The following is a 20,598-nucleotide window of genomic DNA, read 5'->3' on the forward strand; positions in this document are numbered from 1 at the left end:
AAATATAAAAGAATATTTATTTATATTCAAAATATAACAGTTTTGCGTTAATTTGATATGAGATTTTTTTATAAAATAATTATGAAACTTGAGAACTTTCTTAAAAAGACCAGAAACTTACATTTAAGTAACTGAAATATTATATAAAAATGATGGTGTCCACATGTAAGAAGACCCCGTAGTGAGAATAATATTGTTCACATGGGGCTATATACATATGGCTTGTAGGATGGGGGAAAAAAATAATAAATATTATGGTGGAAGTATTTGCGATGCGTTATTGCAAAAAATATATATAGTTATATCACCCCACAAAGGCAGCTATTTGTAAATTTGGATGGGTTGCGTTAATTTGATCATAATATATATTATAGAGTCATATATCAATAACTAATAATGATTCGTTAAATGTATTTTGTATTGCCGTTGGGTTGATTAGGGTGTTAGGAAATAATTAAGTTTGACTAAATACACTTTGAAAAGTAAAACAAATCCAAAACAATAATAGCGGGGATAAATTCTTAAAATATAAAATAATTTGCAAATTTAAAAAAAAGTAATTCAACATTTAAGTGGTAAAAATTATAAGACAGTGATTTCCATAAACAAGAGACGTATGATATATCGGCACATTATATTTAATTATAAATAATATTAATTGTAATTCGGGGATTTTATAAATAAATATTTGATGGGTAAAAATTATTAAAGAAATACTATATAAAAATGTATTATATCTTTACACGTTTGAAGATAAACCCCCAATTCAATAACAGTGCTGAAAAGGTGTTGTATCAAGGCGTTAGGGTTATTAATAGGATATATTTAGTTAAACAGATCATATTATGGTCATTAAAGTGTTTTACAATATGTATAAGAATATTTTAAATATGAATTTGTATAAAAGTAACATGCGGATTTTATAAATAAATAAATAACTATTTGGTAGGTAAAAATTATATATATATTTTTTTTTAACTTTAATATGATTTAATCTTAGGAATAACGTTATACTTTTGAAGAAGAAAAGAAACCCAATTCAATAACAGTATAGAAAAATATAAATTATAGAATTAATAGTAAGATTTTTAAATAATTTAATTAATATTTGATAGGTAAAAATTAGTCATTTTTTACTTGAGTTGATTTGATCGTTATGAATAAACAAAAATTCAACAAAATTGTAGAAATATGTAATATATAAGTGTAATTCGCAGATTTTGTGAATAAATAAATAAATATTTGTTTGATAAAGATTTACTTTACGTTAGTAGAATCTTTACGCTTTTAAAGAAGAAAAGAAAACCCAATTCAAGAATGGAGAAGTAATTTGCAGATTGTATAAATAAATTAATTAATATTTGAATGGTAAAAATGATAAAATAATAACTATCAGTTCATTTGATCGCTACTAATAAGTTAACGCTTTTAAAGACGAACAAAACGCAAAGCAAAAACTGCGATGCGGAATGTAAAATATATATATGCAAGTTGAAGATTTATAAATATTTGTTAAGTAAAAGTTATATATATTTTTTTACTCGTGGTGATTTATAAAGAAAAAAAAAACGCCGATTCAATAATATTATAGAAAAAAGTCTGTTATCTAGAAACACAGGAGAGGTAAGGGGTTATATATTATATAGGTACACATAGGATATTACGACCAGTTAAGGTATATAGTTATAAAAGATTAACAGCTGCCTGCATCATCAGGCAATTTTATTATTTCTTTGTTGTTTGTATAGGAACAGTTGTAGTCAGTGTATTCAGATGATAAAGTTTTTTTCAAGTCTGTTTATTTGGGTTCTGATAATAATATACCTATTAATGGAAGGAGTTAAACAGTGGACTTTGAGGGCGGGGACCAAGGGTTAAGCAATAAAATGTAAATTTGAAGAAGGGATGAATCATAAGGAGACAGGTGATCTTTAGCATCATATTATTCACTGTCTTTGGCTGTTTATATATTATAAAATGGGTCAATCACTCATTTTGTGTCGTTTGTAGTTATTATGTAATAAATGGAAAGGTATAAACAACACAAAGGCTTCAAGATTTACGTGGATTTTGATGGATCTAGCATCAATTATGAAGAGTAGTTCATCTTAGATCTATCAAGGGATTGAACCCGCCCCCCTCTATGTAGCTCCCTTGCTAGCTAGCTAACCTTATACATAGCCAGATAGGATATACCTCCTCAATGCTCTTGTATTAATATAGCATCTTTTTATTATTTTTATAACGAGTGAGGGAACATCACATATGATGTATTCTACCCCAAACTTCGCATTGAGGAGGTAGAAAGGATAATGGCCACCATGATATGGTGTGGCTAACAGTAACTGATCATTAGGGTTTCATGTTTGATTGCTTTGAGACCATGTGTACAACATATAAATATATATTTTTGCAAAGGGCTTAATTAAGGTGGAGCGTGAATAATTTGCTTCGATATATGTAAGTACATTGTGTAGGTAATTAGATTAGCTACCAAACAAACATGGAATAAATAGACGTATACACATATTATAATATAAAATACAAAGGGTGAATTAGTACAAATAAGTATGGTAACAAATGTATAAAATATAAATGTTCTCTTGTTGATGGTCCACTGTACATTTTGTGTTGTTCTCTGATTGCGTCTCTTCCAGAGATGTTATTCCTGATATACATATATACTATATCTGATGCATTTATGGGTCAAGGTAAGGAAAAGGACTGTTTTGACATATAAATTATCTAAGGTCAAACAAAACTTCAACTTCCCTTTTTCGCGTTGTATATTACAGACACGAGTTATATATGTAGTGAGTATTTGTTATTTGCAATGAGGACGCGATCCAGGATGCGGCTCCTTGATGGGGGTCGAGTAGAGTCGGCCATCTTGTTTGCATACTTTGGATTCTTCTTTTTTCTAAAATGAAGTGTTGATCATGAGGATAGAAGGTGATGATGACGATGATGATAGATCGTTGAACAGCTGACCACATTCAAAAGCACGGTATGAAGTTCCTACATAGTTTGTGATTATTGAGGTGAGGTTGTCATTAATTTGATAGAACCACTCTTTTTTTTTTAACTCAGATATCCGTAGGAACTCTATACCTCGCTACCGAACGTGCCAATAATAGTTATTATGAAGATCAATCCTTGGAACAAAATGTACAGGGAAGTGAAGAAAAAAAAATCTCTCAAAGATGGAACAAATCGTCCCATGATGTTGATTCGAGAGTGAACAATAATAATTACATAGACAAATATATTTATTGGATATAATTCGCGGGCATGTGTGTCTTTGGGGCAACTAAGGTTTTTTTTTTTTTTTCAGTTTCATCCGCAATGTTTGCAAAAAAAAAGAAGAAGTAATAAATACAATTTGGTAATAATATACGTACAATATTAATAGAAGTGGGGTGAGATACTAATTATGTGGGACGTAGTAGTAGACAAAACACTCATACAAAAAAAATATATAAAAAAAATAATAATCAGCTGAAATCGATTTTCTACTTCTTTCTCTTTTAATTAGAATTAGAAGTTTAGAGGGCGCTAGATGTATAATGAGAAATACGTCATCATCAAGTGGGCTCTGACTGATACATGGGAAGTATTGAGGTTGGTACAAGACAAAAAATGGAGCTGTAATGATCTGACTTACCCTAAGCTAAGCAGACTGACGACTCACGATGTAAAAAGAGATCACAAACTCACTTTAGATAACTAAAGAAGCAAAAAAAAGTAGTCGTTGTTGATGTTTAATTATTATATTCAGTAGTAGTGATAGGTAGACGCTTAATAATGATTTGAATGCAGTGTACAAAAAAAGACAAAAAAAGTATGAATATGTTGATTTCTTCAGAAACGACTCTAGGAATATACTGCCACATATCTTTAATGACTTTAACTTCAATTTGAAAAAAAAGAAAAGGAAAAAAAACGCACCACGGCCGAAATCAAAAACACAGCCGGCAAAATATGCGCGCACGCACGCCTTCGTCTCAAGAAACAAAAATCGCAAAGAGGACCGTTTCTTCCATCTCATCATAATTGATCATATTTATGTACTTATGATTGGGGATATCACCCCAATCAAGAAGAGGAGGGGGGTGATCAGGCCCCCTTCATATTTTTAGCACCTTATAGGTAGGTAATGAAGAACGCAAGGCCACGAGGGGGAACAGGATAGGCATGTGGGATGAAAAGGAGGGAAAGAGAAGGAAAAAAAAATCGGCAAATTTATTTAATCTCCTCCCTTTCTAAGCCACGCCCGTTAGAAAGCATCAATGAAGGAAAGGAGCAGCCGCAACCTGCCCGATAAAAAAAAGAGGAGGGAATCTTTTTTCTTTTTGCCGGAAAATGTTTTTATTTTTATTCTTGTATGCTTTTTTTTTTTTTTTGCTCCCCACTTTGAAGACTCCCAGAAAGAGAGAGTTTGAATTCTTAGTCGATTTTTGTGTAGAAAAATAAATAAATATATATATATATATATATACATGATGGAGAGACCCCCTTTTTTGCTAGTAGTATATAATATTATTTACACACTCTCAGTAGTACGGTTCTGATAGGTTATTGAGTGACAAAAACACATGAAGCTCCTCTGGCTGCAAGAGAATTGGAGCGAATTGCTGTCTTTTTGTACAATACCTACTACATACAATACTAGGAAGAAAATAATGTTGAGTGTGACCTGTGATGGGGGGAGAGGGGGGTTATTATATAACTATATTTTTTTTTACTTTTGTCTTATTATAAAATGCATAATACGTTATATGAAATACATTTTTATATTAGATATACAAATGAACCCAACGTTTTTGGGGGAAGGGATTAACAAAAATATTATAATTTTATGTTAATTAATTTAAGTTTTTTTTTTTTTTTTGCTTTTTTTAAATAATATAAAACGTACATAATATATCTGTAACTGAATTTCCATTTGAGATGGGGGTGAACAAGCCCGGCAGCTTTCTTCTCCTCATCTGCCTCATATATATATATACATATTTTGTTTAATTAAAAGAGTCATTTGGATTTGTTTGAACTCATCCTGGGTCAGTTAGTTTACCCATTTTTCCACATCAAAGAGCTCTTAATTTCCATTTGAGTACTACTATTATTGAAGCAGAAGGGTTAAACTTTTTAGAAAACCAAATTCATAGAGTTTGGGTCATCAATAGGTGACGTCATTCTTATAAAATTGGTATTTTTCTATTGATTAATACACCAATAAGTATCCATTTGATCACTACCATTATTTGAGCCGGAACGGTAGGTTTATTGATCTCAAAACTTTAAAAAATACAATCACAAGAAAGAATAGTTTGTATCGTCAATATGTGACGTTATTTGTTATAAAATTAGCCCTTACGAATTAGTTACATATTTAATTAGTGTATCAAGTCATATATACGCCAAATGTGTCTGAATAATTTGTGGATATACCGGACGATGTGTGAGTTCCAGTGCTTACGAATTTGCATTGCACTGTTTGTAAATTGTGGATTTGATAGCTAAATAGTCTTGTAACGAAACAAAGTGTACGGTACTTAGTTTTTTAATCATTGCCTCTCATATATATATTCAGTAATATCCAGATACTTAATTTTGTAGATATACCAGAATCTAAGAGACTGTCAGTGCTGCGAATTAACAATTTAGTATTTTTTGTATGTTTGTAAATAGTAGAGTTAGATTACTAAACAGTGCCTAAGAATGAAAAAAATAATAGTACTTTATATATTTTTAGTTAAGTACAACACCCGATTAATAGGATCCAGACTAAATAGAGTATTTCTGCACTTGTTTACTAGTGTTGGGTTTAGATCTGAAAATCTTACACCGGTTTGAGACCGTTATATTTAAAAAATAAAAGCTCGGTCTGTACCGGTCTAATATAAAAATTCGGTCTAGACCGGCCCAAAGGAGAATTCCGGTCTAAATCCGTTCAAGGTAAAAATTCGGTCTGGTTCGGTCCCAAAAAATAGGTATAGACCGATTTTAGAGATAAATTGTTTATAACATGACATCATATGTTTTTTAAGTACAATGACGTCATATGAAGTTTAAACAGAGATATTTTGGATTCATTTTGATGACATCGTCTCTTATATGTATACAGCATTTGTTCTAGAACTCTTCGTATACTTTTGAGTTGTTTTTTTTTTAAAAAAATGAATGACTGTTGATCTAGAAAATTTAATTTAGATATGACAGAAAAAATTGGTACATAAATTAAGACCGAAAATAAATTTGTCCATAAAGTGAGACCGAATCAAAATGGGTCTACAATGTGTGACCGAAAAAATCGGTGAACGGTCTGAGACAACAGTCTGGACCGAAAAATTGGTCCGAATCGTTCTAGAAAAAATCACTAAAGACCGAACCGAAAAAAAAAAAAATGGTGCTGGACCGAGTCTCAACACTAATGGTTACCCTTTATCCAGGGTAGGATTTTTCTTTGGGGCGGGGGAGTGCTAAAAAAACTTTGACAATTTTGACAGAATATTTATTAGTGAAGACAAATTTGGAGAAATTTTTTTTTGACAACAATATTATTAATTTCAAATTGTGATCCAAAAAAATCAAAATTTTACATAAATACTTTTACTTTTTGGACAAATTAATAATGTACTAGAGGGGTGTAAACCCTTAGCCCTAAAGCCACAAACCTGAGTTTCAGACTCGTCTAGAGAAATGTACAACGTACATATTTTAATTGTAATTAGTTTTAGTGATATACATACATACTGGAGAATGCAGGACTTCCCGGGCTGCGAATAAGCAATATTTTATTTGTGCATGTTTGTAAATAGTTTTTTTTTTTTTATAAATAAAATAAAATGATGTATTGATCTACAAGGCTACAGTTGAATTACCGTCTAGAAACAATGTCTAACAGATTTGAAGCATACAAAAAAAACCAAAAAAAAAATAAAAAACCCAAACGAAGCCATTATTATTAAATTTGAATATGAAAATTAACGAATAGCCCAGTGTTGTTCACGTCTACATAGAATATTTTTTTAAGTGGGAAGAGAGAGAAACCAAGCAGATGGTTTTCTTTCTCTATTCTTTAACATATCATCATTATTATTTTTTCATTTTTAAACAATGTCCCTTTTTTTTTTTATAAAAACTAATACAAAAAAACACATACATTTGATTATTATTATTAAAAAAAAAAAAAAACTAACTAACTAAGGTTACATTATTTTTACCCCTCCTGTCATTAAATCTCACTATATATGTATATGATGATGCTGTTATATGTATGTGCTGTTCATTTGAATTTATCACATCCCCGACCCTCATATTCAGTCAAAAAGGATCGAAAACACAAACCTTAGTTATGTATGTACTATGATTTGTCGACCCGGGATCCCGGGATTTTGCAGAGTTTTTACAAATCCGGCATTTAATGTTTTCATAATATAAACGTCATTGAATTATCATAGTTGTATATCGGATTTTTTATTCAGGGGCGTTAGAGGGAGATTTTTGATTTTTGAAAGAGAATCAAACCTACCGCTTTTTGATAAATCTTTGACAATTTTGACAGAATGTGAGTGTGTTTTTTTTTGTTTTGTTTTGCAAAGTCAAATTTGACAAATAACCTCTTGTTAGAACAAACTAATTTGCCAACAATCAATATGTTAATTTTAAAAAAAGTTGACAAAAAGTTTACTAATATATAACTAATATATGTGGGCCTTTCATTTTAAAATATCAAAAGAAATAATTCAATTTCACTCCATTTATTATTTACGTACGGTATCCCGATATTTCCCGGGATACCGGCCAGAGACAATTTACCAGGATAGGCGAACCCCTAGTATGTATTTATTTATTATATCCTGTTTTGTATATATATTTCTGTGAGGATATTCGTTAGAGATGCAGAGAGCCCTGGCTCAAAAAAATGCCTTGAAGGTCCAATTATAATGCGTATGTATCTTTAAAATTTGTCAAAATGATGTCAAATTTCTTCGTATACATATACATAGATGATAATATAGGTAATTAAACTGCCTAGTTGTCGTTCAAAGAGGAAAGGAGATCCCCCATTAATAATTATATTTATTTATTAACGGAATTTTTAAAAGGAGGAAGAGATATAAATAGAAACAAAGAGAAAAATGCTTTTCCCTTATCATTAAAATTATAATAATGATTATTACCGAATAATAAGATCAATAAATATGATAAATTTAATATTAATCCTTTCAAACAACACCTGGTCTTTACCTATCTATCTACGTATTGCGTCTAATACCTATGCGATAGTGGTGTCTGGCTCACTACCTACCCGTGGTGTCTTTAGTAACATTTGCTTGACTCCCTTTTATTGTCTCAGACATTAATTCATGAGGGAACAAGGCCTTTTTTGTCTCAAAAATAGTAGGAACATACTTTTAAATGAAAAACGAAGGAAAATTGAGTTATATATATGTAATATTTTCTGTCCATTTTTTACTCTGTAAAACAAACACAAGAGGATACGTCGTTATTTATAGGTTATCTCGCAACCTTTCTTTTAAAAAAAGAGGCCCAAAATAATAACTGAATATAGAATTATTATACAATATAATTCTTTTGGAAATTGTTCGCTGTACCTTCCCAAGAAATAATTCTAATATAACCAATCCAGGCTCAGAACAACACTGCTAAGGTGAATAAAAGCAGGCAAATCAACAGCGGACCCCAAAATACAGTCTATATTCTTATGTTTGTGATGTAACACCGTGAGGAATATTGAAGTACAAATATGTATATTATTAGATTCAATTTAAAAAAAAAACACTATTTATAATCTGAGTCCCTTAGTTAATCATTTACTCCATTACCTATTGCGCAAACAATTTTTTTTTTGGTAGTCTTGGAACCGAATATAAAGTCAAACGTTACTCGAACCCGAATATGAATCCAAAATTCAAAACGTTCGAGTAGGGATTAGTCAAAGTTTGTGGAAATTCTTAAAAACTCGACAGAACTCGAATAATAGATTAGACATTGGGATGGTTCTAATTAACGGAGCCATAAAACAATTTATGAGTATTAGTTTACAAATAGGTGTTCATAAAGCATTGAGTAGGTTAGTCATAACTTGTGTTCTGTTGTGTCCTCACTAATAGATGAATGCATTTTCCATTTCGCAGTGGAAAATAATATATATAAAAAGTCATCATTCATTAGTTTAATGAGGAGAAAAAAGAAAAAAGGCTATAGATGGCGCTGTAACTCTACAAATATATAAAAAGAAAGGATGCGCCACCTAGCGTATCAAGTATATAACTTTATCCATTTGCATATATGACTCTTTCTGGGTGTGTCTAGTGAGTTAGTTAGAAGATTGTCTGAATGTTATAAATTGTATATTATCTGCAGTTGATACCGGAAATAATTTGGGGAAAGAATCTTCTTCTTCCTTTAATTATATGTGACGAATTGGTGATTTTTTATTCTTGTTAGTTAGTATGGATGTTTGTAATTTTTGGGAGAGTCATTTTCTCATCATAAATAATAAGAGAATTGAGCGTCATGAGTGGTGCCCAGAAGTAGTACTAGATATAATGATGAAGATTATTGTTATTCTAAAAAAAAACATAAAAACATCTGCCCACATGTATATCTACTAACCTATGTATATACATGATTTACTTCTAATTAATAGCTATAATAAAAACAAAACAAAGCAATTAAAGACAAGAACCAAGGACTCCTTGATGATTTAATCAAATGTCACAGTCAGTAGTCAGATCATCATGCCGAATTCCAGATGTCAGGGTAATTAAGGACGACTACATAATCATATTATTATCTTTATCTACTCCTCTTCCCCCCTATGGTTGGCTCAACCTACAACAGTACATATTATAATATACTTCATTTGATTAAATTTATTTTTCAAATAAGAAAAAAAAAAATCTGTTTAATATCATCACAAGGGATGGATTCGATTTGAGTTATGTTTTAGGAATGAGCTTATATTCTAAACAACAAACAGATCTTAATCAAAAAAGGAAAAAGGGAAAAGAATAGAAAAGAAAAAAAAAAAGGGATAAAAAGGAAGAAGAATGATGATTATTTGACAAGTTTTTAATTGACTTTTTCTCCCTTGAGATATTATAAATTACTATAATACAAAATATTTTCAGTGGTTTTTGAAGGATTTCACTCGGATTATTAGAACTTTATATATATATATATATTACAAAAGCAATCACTTACACAATATATACTATATACGTGCCACAACTCAATTTCACTCCATACTGAAATTAGGATGATTAATTAATGTGAAAAGAATCGAATTTACATACACACATAATATCATATCATAAGGAGGACTCAGCATGGGTCGATAGCTGCTGTAGTAGCATCGTACTACGGTTATTATTTCTCATCCTTTTCGTTCCTTATCATCATGTCTTTAACTGCCATTGAATTTTCTGCTGATGAGTATCTATGTAAATTATTCCCCTATAATTTATCTCTCAAGAATGTTTTTGATGTATAATTTTTTTTTTTTTCTTCGTATTTTCTGTTAAATGATGAAATTTGAGAAGCGAATATTTTTCTCTTATTATTAAATATTATTTGAGATTTTAAATGTACATACATACTTTCAAAATGGAGTTGTCTGAGAAAAATGTGTTTATACATAGACTGATTAGAATGTTTTGAATCTGATAAATAATACAACAACAACAAGATCCAACAAAACCTTTCTTTCTATATCCATAAATCATTAAAAAAAAAAAATCAAATTTACATTCTATATACTCTCATATGGAAGAAACTCACTCATCAAACTAGTACAAAAGGCTCTCTGTTATCAGCTTATATGATATAAGTGGATTTATTTGAAAAATAGAACTCATTCAATCTACTACATACATACATATTTCAACATTTGCATATTTCATTTCTGTGTGTATCGATTCGGGGCTATTCCTCTATTCTTGTACAATGTACATACATACGTACATAATAATAATAAACTACAATTGATTGACGGAAATTGATTTTATATATTTTTTTAATGTTTTGAATTCTCCCTGACCCCCTTTCAATTCTTCATTTTCATATCTCCTAATTGAAATTCTTATTATTTCTTTCTGCATTCACCCTCTGCTCCCTCCCGGAAGTCTTCCTGATTGACTTTGGCTTACTTTTCATTGTTCCTTTTTTTCGCTCTCTCTCTCCTGATATGATTCAACTTCAAGAATCCTCCACTACAAACAAACAACGAGAACGCATCCATCTCCTCTCCCTACTTTGCAATAATAATAAAAAAATCAATTCAGACCCCTTGTGATGATGATCTCAGCCCTACTCAAAGAATACGTCTATGGGAACTTCTCCAGGAGACTCACAGCTGAAACTCTATAGGTATATGGTTTGTAATGAGGCATATTTTCTATACATGGGGGTAAGGTAGGGTTTATTTTGCTCTGTTGACTATGAAATGGCGCCAAACTATTCTTGTCACGGTATCAGTTTTGATATATATATATAAAGATTGATATTTTGAATCTTTTTGATAATTTACGATTAAAAATATAAAGCAAATATGCTGTTGGTTAGCATTCACTGATGAGTTGAATGTTGATGACGTTAAAAAAATACAATTTTCACTCTTACTATGTCTAATAAAAGGCAAATATTCTAGTACAGATATTTGGGGGGTTATGTCAATGCTCATACAATTTTTTCTTATTAAAACATGGTGAAACAAGAACCGGTTCCAATATCAGTTTAGTGTAGTACCATTAAAGCATCAGTATACTAAACTACACTAGCATAAAAGTGGTCCAGCAAGCTATGAAGGTTCTCAATTTTTTTAAATTTTATTTTGCTTAGGGGTTCACAAATTTCTTGTTTTTAAAGATAATTTGTATCCTTGCTGAGTAAATTTGGTGGTGTACGTCCTCGAAATGAACATTTTTTTGTATGCCTTAATATTGTTGCAATTCTGATTTACAATGCTTATTTTGTATAGTACGTTTTAAATGAGCCCAAAATCACTATTGTACTGGCCACAAAAGTACAAAAATAATGAGAGTTTTTTTTAAAATTAAATCTAGGTTTTTACTTATTTGAATATATTACATAATTACGCGTATACTTTGATCTTTAACAACCTTAATATGAGGAGTTAAAAATTAAGTATTAAAATGTTCTGTACATTAACAAGATATGATAATATAAGTCATTACGAAATTTAATACATAGCAGGGAGGTATAAGGAAAAAACCAATTTAATACAAATTCATTATTTCAGTTACGTACACAAAATATTAATTTAGAATAAATTAATTTAAATTTTGGCCCAAAGTTTCAGAAGGAAAAATAACTAAGGAACAAAACGAAACAAATGACCTCAAACCGAGTTTTAACACTAATATACATAGTCAAACCTGTATTGAGCGATGAGTCAAGGGAAATGAAAACGACGGCTTCCGTCCAAATGAACTCTTAAACCAGGTTTCCTAATTTGTAGCAACTCTAAATTTGAAAACTAGATATGGTCTTTTAATGTAGTGAAATACTTCAGACAAGTGGGCGTTAGACCAGGTTTGACTGGCTCCATTGTCTGAAAAGTGATCACTTTTCCATAGGAATCAAATTAAAAACTTTAATAAAACCAGCTATGAACTTGCCAAAAGATAAAATTTGATTGAATTAAGAACTCAATAATATCAAATTATAGATAAGTTTTTTTGCCTCAACTGGCCTATAAAGTTATATAGAAGCACCGAATCCTTTTTTTTTTTTAAATATTCTAAAACCATCCTTTTATACAAAAAAATGAAAACATCAAATTTTTTTATTGTGAATGTGTTTTTTTTTCTTTCCAACTGATTCCTTGACACTAATCTCTAGAAAATCCGTCAAAAAATGTTTCACTTCAAGTATCATTTCGGTGGTAAACGTAGTTATTTATGCCTTTCAAATTACAGTAGACATTAATAAATCAATAAATAAATCCGTGACCATTTTTTAATTTTTTTTTTTATAACCTCACTGGTTGAATAGAGTGTAATACATATAATAAAAAGTCCGTGATAACGAGAGTCAAGGATGTTTTATGTCTTTGTAGGAACAATTTAAAATGAAAACCCTTAATATTTGACTAAATGACTCATTTTCAAGAACATTCACTGACCTCAAATTATTTTCTATTTTTTTCTTTTTTCCGTTAGGAGATGGAACATTAGGAGAAAGAAATATATAGAGGCGAAAAGATACACGAAGGAATCAGCAAAATATATCAGCTGATATAAAGGCTATGAATTGATGTCCCGTTTTTTTGTTTTTCTTAACTTAATTATAATCGTCAATTCCAATGAGGGACTCTGATTGACTCTGATGGAGTAATAACTCATCAACTTATTATTTTTAGCTGACGTTGGAATCAAAAAAAGCCAAATATAAGATATGATACAGTTATACTTTGACAGTCGAGCTTAATTCGTTCCATGATTGGAATTCATAAGTCAATTTATCACAAATAAAGAACCAAACAAAAAATTAAATTTGAACTTGGATTCGTTGTCCGTATCTTGAACAAGATTCGTATGTTCTGTCCCGGGTGTCTGCATATGTATATATATATTATTTATTTATTTTTTTTTTTTTTGGAGGGGGAGGTTTAAGTATTTTGGAAAATAAATTCAAAATCCATGGAAAATACAAAAATTAAATTTTAGAAGAAAAGTTTCAAAAAACCTCAACTTTTGACAAAAAATTTCAAAAAACCTAAACTTTTGCCAAAAATTCAAAAACCCTCAACTTTTGACAAAAAATAAATTTTTCTATGAAAAAAATTTCAAAAATCAATAGCTACTTACAGAAAATATTCGATTTTTGTAAAAATATTACAAAAATTAATAGCTACTTATAGAAAATATTCAATTTTTGGAAAAAAATTTCAAATATTAATTTTTTTCCAAATTTTTCATCATAATCCACAATTATTCACAAAAAAAATAATTTTATAATAAGATATATAGTACATGTTTTTAGAACAAAATTTCAAATATTATTTTTTTTAGAAAAGAATTTCAAATATTAAAATTTTGTAGATAAGACTTTTAAATATTACATGTTTTGGAGAAAAAATTTCAATTATTCAATTTCTTACAAAAAATTCCCAATATTACATTTTGTAGAGAAAAAAATTCAAATATTACACTTTTTAGAAAAAAATTTCAAATATTGCATTTTTTACTCTGATGCGTAATTTGCCTTAATGACAAAAAAAAAATCTAGTATAAGGCAAAAGTTCCTTAATTTGAGGTGAGGTGAGGGGGAGGGCTACTGCCTCTCCGGCCCACCTCCTGCAGACCCTCCCGGTCTCAAATTGTATAACTCTATCTTTCTTCTTCCTAACAATTGTCATAGATCATGTTCATTTCTGCAGACTGAAGATTTTAATATACCAAACTGTCCATTGAGATCCCTTTGAGATCTCTATCTATTTCTATAGAGAAAGGTATATAATAAATGAATTGAAGGATCCACCCTCAAATATAAAAAAATAGATAACCAATGGGTGAAGACAGGAACCAATAACCAATCAATGATTTGGTTTTTCTTTTTCCTTCTTTTCCCCCTTCCTTCCTTCCTTTTTCTCTGATAATATTTTTTGTCAAACATTTGGTAGCTATAAAATAATCATATTATGTAGAATTGTAATTCAGGGAGAAATCTTTATATAATAATAATATTATTAAAAATGAAACGTATCAACGAACATTGAACATACGTATACTCGTAAATAACGTCGTCTCTCGTTTCATTTCATGGTCTATTAGCTATTATCATATACATTCATTTATATATTCACCTGAAATGGATTTCTTTAAATATGTTTTATGAAAATTTGTGTTTGAGCTTTTATGATGTAGATGTTCTTCATCTAATGGGTGGAGGGGGAGGAAGAGACAGAAAAAGGGTCATAAATCATGAGGAAGAGAATAAAAAGGGAACCTGTCAAAGGAATTATTACGTTTACTTGTATTTAGTTTATACGTTGGCAAAAGGAGACGAATATCTGGAAATTACAAATATTTGCAACATACCATCCCGTAATTATCCATAATATGCATAAATTAGTAAAAAAAAAATGCTTGTATGGGTTTTTAATATGATTCTTGCCTCCAAAAGACCCGCGACATTATCATGGAGCTGAAAATCCTCAGCTCCATGATGATACAAGGGCGTCCGCAGATTTATATTTTGGGACTAGTATTCGGAATTTTGTTGGAAAAATATCCAAAAATGATGATTTTTTCGAAAAAAAAAATTTTTGTTTTTTGTTTTCGGAGAAACAATTTTAAAATCCATAGTTCTTCAAAGACAGTTAATAAATTTCAAAATTTCTTCAGCTCTTCTCAAAAAAAATTAAAGTCCATATATAAATTTTTTTTTTTTAATTTTAAATATTAAGTTTTTCGGACCAAAAATTCAAAAATCCATAGTTGTTCACAAACAATTAAATTTTTTGGAAAAAAATTTCCAACATGTAAAGTTCTTCTCAGAAAATGATTTAAAAAAAATAATGATCTAAAATCAAATTTCAAATATAAAGTTTTCTGAAAAAAATTCAAATATTAAATTTTTCGGACCAAAAAATTCAAAAATCTATAGCTATTCTCAAACAATTAAATTTTTTGCAAAAAATTTCCAAAATGTAGAGTTCTTCCCAGAAAATGATGATTTTTTTTTTTAAAAATCTAAAATCAAATTTCAAATATAAATTTGTCTCAAAAAAATTTGAAATATTAAATTTTTCGGGCCAAACATTCAAAAATCCATAGCTATTCACAGACAATTAAATTCCCCAGAAAATGAGATTTTTTGGACAAAAAGTTCTAAAATCAAATTTGAAATATAAAACTTTTTGGAAAAAAAAATTCAATTTTTAAATTTCTAGGCCAAAAATTTGTCGTAATTAAATTTTTTGGAGAAAAAAAGACAAATTATGTTAAATTTTCGAGAAATAATCAAAAATTCCTTAATTTGGGGTGGGGACTACATCCCCTTTAATCCCTCCCCCCTCTTGCGAAAGCCCCTATAATACTGGTGATACTCTTGCCAGCAAGGATCAAATTAGCAACTTCTAACCTTTATAATTGGTCTTTAACACTAATATTAAATTATTCCATCTTCCTCAGATTTCCAATTGAATGAGTTTGGTAAAACGTCAAGTACCTTTGTTATACTATAATAGTTTAGACCTATTCTTAATTCAGGCTTTATTAAGGTATTTATGTACTAATAAGTCCGAACATAAGCAGAATAGATGAAATATATTTAGGTCAATTTTGAACGTATTTATAAATAATTCAATAAGAATTTGGAACTAAAAGCATTTAGATTGATGATGACATTACTGGATCATATCTATGATTATATCATTTAGAAAACATTGTTCCAAGGGACGACTTTTGTGTTAGATTTGGACACAACCATAAGATTTAGAACAGACCGGATGGACATATACAGGGTAGGACAGCAAAACGTGGACTCGAGAGATGGATTTAGAAATACATCAATAATCTTATATTTTCAAAAATAGGTAAAAAGAATAATGTTGCCAAAACATGTAGACAAGGCTTTTTCAAAAAAAAAATCACTCAATATGGCCACCTTCATTATAAATCTCAGCCTTTACACGTCGCATGAAGGACATGCAGGAGTTGATGACAAACCCCTCTATCAATTTGTCCCATGCAGCCACTATGGAGGACTTCAGTGTACCATGTTATCTGCACAGAATTTTTGGTACTTGGCGTACGTGTGAGAGTTACCCTCCGTATTTATATAATTAGTGGGATCAATTTTGTATTTCAAATATTTATTTTATCCTTAATCGAGGTTGAGATAGACCTTATTTTGTGCCGGATATAACATTTTCCTGTATTCAAACCATCTATAAGAGATATGCGTCCCATATTTTGGTCACAAGCCCCCACTTGACAAACACTTCCCTATAATTGGACTCATAATCACCTTATTGACCTTATTTTGATTTCCAAAAAAGAGGACGATCGCATGTCGTCTCATTCAGCGACGGTTTTAGGGGTTGACATTGTGGTGATTTAAGAGCACCTCAATATGGAAACATGTTAATTCTATTTATTTTGGAACTTTAGAAATCGATTTTGGTATTTCCTTATTTTATTTTTAAGTCGAATGAAAATCGATGTAACCCCGGAAAAAAACTCCGGGCATATCGTGAATTTATAAAAAAAAGCCACTGGAGACTCGTGACAAATAGCAAAATAAGGGCATTTTGGGGCGGAAAATGAACGGTTATTCATCCTAAATCATATTGTATGAGTTTGCAAAGGAGAGAAGAGGTTGCGTGCAGTTGAGTTGATGTGTCTTGTCCATTCTTAATAAGGAAATTAAATAGATAAAAAATACAATTATTATTTAAATAAGTCAATAAATATATATTGTAAAGAAAAATAATCTCAAAGTAACCACCTGGGTCTTGAAAAAGGCAAAGTTATCTATCTCTCTGGTTTTTTAAGAGCGAAAGAGAGACAAAAGTGATAACGTGTCAATGAACCTTGTGTGTAGTCATACACATGTAAACGTCAACTCCTCCTTCTTGAGGTAGAGAACGGGAGTCCAGCACATACGTAGATATGTATATGTATATAGCTGTAACTAAACGGATGCGAAATAACAAAAAAATAAAAAAATAACACACACACATAAAAAACCAGACATCAGCGCCATCTATGAATAGCTCATACTCTCCCGTTCGCATGCTCCTGCAATAATGAACAATACTCTGATACTGCTTTTGGACGAGTCCATTCCTACTTCCTTCCCCACCCCCTCTCCCTCTAACATAATAATAACTTGTAAGAAGTGGAGAAGGAATAATGGACTCGTCCATTTGGAGCAAATTTGCGGGGTTCCCCCGCTCGGAAACTAAATCTTTGGAATCATTTGACGCTGAATTCATCGCTATCTCAAGGTTCAGCGGGATATGAGGCGAGTTGGAAATGTTTCTGCGGAAAGGAGCCGGGAATCGAAAATAAGTGCGGGGTTCATCGGAGTTTCATCGACGGAAAAGTGTATATGTAGTATACAAATAATATCTATATACAATGTTTATATAACTAACATCCACTAATAAGTAATAATGTGTTAAAGACATTGAACAAGAAAATCACTCCGTCCGCTGTTCTACTAAGTCAAATAACTAATCTAATCAATGTTAAAGACTATTAAGACTGTTAAGGAACTAAAAGTTCCTTTATATTTACGTCGCTCCCCTCTAAGATGATAGTCCAAAGAAATATCTGAGTCAGTAAAAGAAATCCTTAACCGTTTCTTTTTTTATGACAATAAAATGTAAATTTAAATGATACAAATTGAATGAAAATCATTTTATTTTATGGAAATGATTCTTTATTTCATTAGTATATAGGATTTTATGGATGATGACTCAGAGTCTATGATAAAAATGATAACTGATGATAGGTTCAAGAGAGTCTTCCTATGATCCTTACGGTTAAATCAACCAAAACATAAACGTACTCTAAATGTGTATTTATAAGTTATTTAACATTATATATCTATATAGCCACGTCGTTCCATGACGATTTGACATTTGGAATTACAAATAGTCTAATTACTTCTTTTGAAAGGACAAACAATGATGGGCATTCTTCCATAATTTCTAAACTATTACAACTACAAAATTTATGATATTTAAGTTCAAAGAAGTACTTAAACTAAATTATTATAAGGACTCATTGGCTATAATCCAGTTTTCTTTGGCCTCATAATTAATGAAGCAATACATCCCAATCATATATAACGTCAATAGGTAATTTTGAAGTTGTTTATTTCATTGAGATCATAAGAAATGACGTCAAGATCATTTAATTTCATTTTAAATTTCTATTATTTCCAATTTTTCATTTGGATTACATAATTATTAATCAGTAGTCTTTACTGTAGACATAGATTGCATCATATTTGGGGAATTATAGTTAATATTTCCACTACATGAAATCGTCGAATTCCCAACAAACCTTAATAAAACGTCACTGGATGCTATTTGTATATTACATGATGCCCATGCCAAACACTGATGCCACAATCCAATCAAAGTAATAGGTATTGTAATCCCTAAGACAAATCCGAGTTTGTACTTTTTTTTTTTAATTTCTTTTTGTACATATTGCCATAATGTTTTAACATATTTGTAATAATTTTAAGGGTCTGATATATGTTTAATAAAACCAGGCAATAAAATGGTAAACTTCCGATAGAAAAGTAAGGTTTAAGTCCGCTTATTTGTAGGTCCCGTTCTAATCATCCAATAATTTACTATTTTCCTCAATATTAATTAAGAAAGGGGTTTCGTTGATGTACAGCTTGGTTGGATAGGCCCCCAAAATGGTGTGACATTAATAATGCAGACGTCACATGAAATTTCTACGTCTCATTATCCCATTATTTAATTACAACATCAGTCCTTTTAATTACAAAATACATTTTCTACAATGAACCTGCTATTATCTGATTTAAATATATTGAGATGACTTGGTAATATTACGATTTATATGACTAATTGTAGGCCTTTTGAACTTTATATTGTGCCATAGTCAAAATACATATCAATTTGTACATTTATTTTGAAAAAAAGACATAGATCAATTACATCATTAAACTCCAAGGAATATATAATTTTTACCTTATTTTTATTCAATAAAACCTATTTTTTGGATGCACCTTGTACAAAAAGAAACAATGTTCATTTTATGTTAATATATGTACTTGCAAACCAATTTGATGAACTTATTTGAGCCCATTATAATCTTTCTATTCAAAATTGAAGAATGAGATGCGATACCCAAAAATCGTATCTTTAGACTTAAGTGGCTTTTATTGACCCCAATATAGCCACTTATAATCCAAACCTATCACTTTTCTAATTATTTCATTGTAACGATGAACTATTGCTACTTTGAGTGTAATTTACAGCCTTTGTAAAAGAATAATCATAATCATTTGTCGTCATTAAAGAATAAGAATATAACCCAAACTCCATTTTGAAAAAACAACAACATTATAGTTTGCTTTTATGTTGACAGACAACATGTAAATTCAGGGGCGTCTGCAGGGGAAGGGCTGAAGTCCCCCAAAAAAAAAAAAAAAAAAAAAAAAATAAAGATTTTTTCATTTTTACTAGAAAATTTAATATTTTAATTTTTTTTTCCAAAAAATTAATTTTTGAAATTAAAAATAGTTATTAATTTTTAAATTTTTTTTACAAACCATTTAATATGTGAAATTTAATTTTTTAAATTTTTTTTCCAAAAAAATTAAATTTTTCAATTTTTTTTTACAAAAATTTTAGTTTCTGTGAACAGCTATGGATTTTTGAATTTTTTTCCAAAAACTGTAGTATTTGAAATTATATTTTGAAAAATAGTTCATAATCCTCCCCCTCAAAAAAAATGATTTTCCATTTGAAGACGCTTTTCACTCCCGAATTTTAAATAAACTTAATATTTTCTTTGCTTTAGTTAACATGTGTTATTTATGATA

General features: G+C 29.9%; 3 long non-coding RNA genes across 3 annotated transcripts in view; 1 reads left to right on the top strand and 2 right to left on the bottom strand.

Annotated features, from left to right (window-relative positions):
- Nucleotides 1-5,111, bottom strand: part of LOC121117991 (uncharacterized) — a 26,552-nt gene extending 21,441 nt beyond the window's left edge. Inside the window, exon 1 of the long non-coding RNA XR_011780372.1 lies at nucleotides 3,665-5,111. This is a non-coding gene — a long non-coding RNA (uncharacterized lncRNA). The remainder of the gene's footprint in view (nucleotides 1-3,664) is intronic.
- LOC121117993 (uncharacterized) lies at nucleotides 5-11,029 on the top strand. Its single transcript, XR_005864300.2, has 2 exons — nucleotides 5-3,041; nucleotides 3,091-11,029. It is a non-coding gene; the product is annotated as an uncharacterized lncRNA (long non-coding RNA).
- Nucleotides 11,030-16,306: 5,277 nt separating this feature from the next.
- LOC121117992 (uncharacterized) lies at nucleotides 16,307-17,718 on the bottom strand. Its single transcript, XR_005864299.1, has 2 exons — nucleotides 17,509-17,718; nucleotides 16,307-17,413 (listed from the first exon to the last, which is right to left on the bottom strand). It is a non-coding gene; the product is annotated as an uncharacterized lncRNA (long non-coding RNA).
- Between the last annotated feature and the right edge of the window lie 2,880 nt (nucleotides 17,719-20,598).

Source organism: Lepeophtheirus salmonis, chromosome 5 (genome assembly GCF_016086655.4).
Source record: "Lepeophtheirus salmonis chromosome 5, UVic_Lsal_1.4, whole genome shotgun sequence".
Taxonomy (NCBI): Eukaryota; Metazoa; Arthropoda; class Copepoda; order Siphonostomatoida; family Caligidae; genus Lepeophtheirus; species Lepeophtheirus salmonis.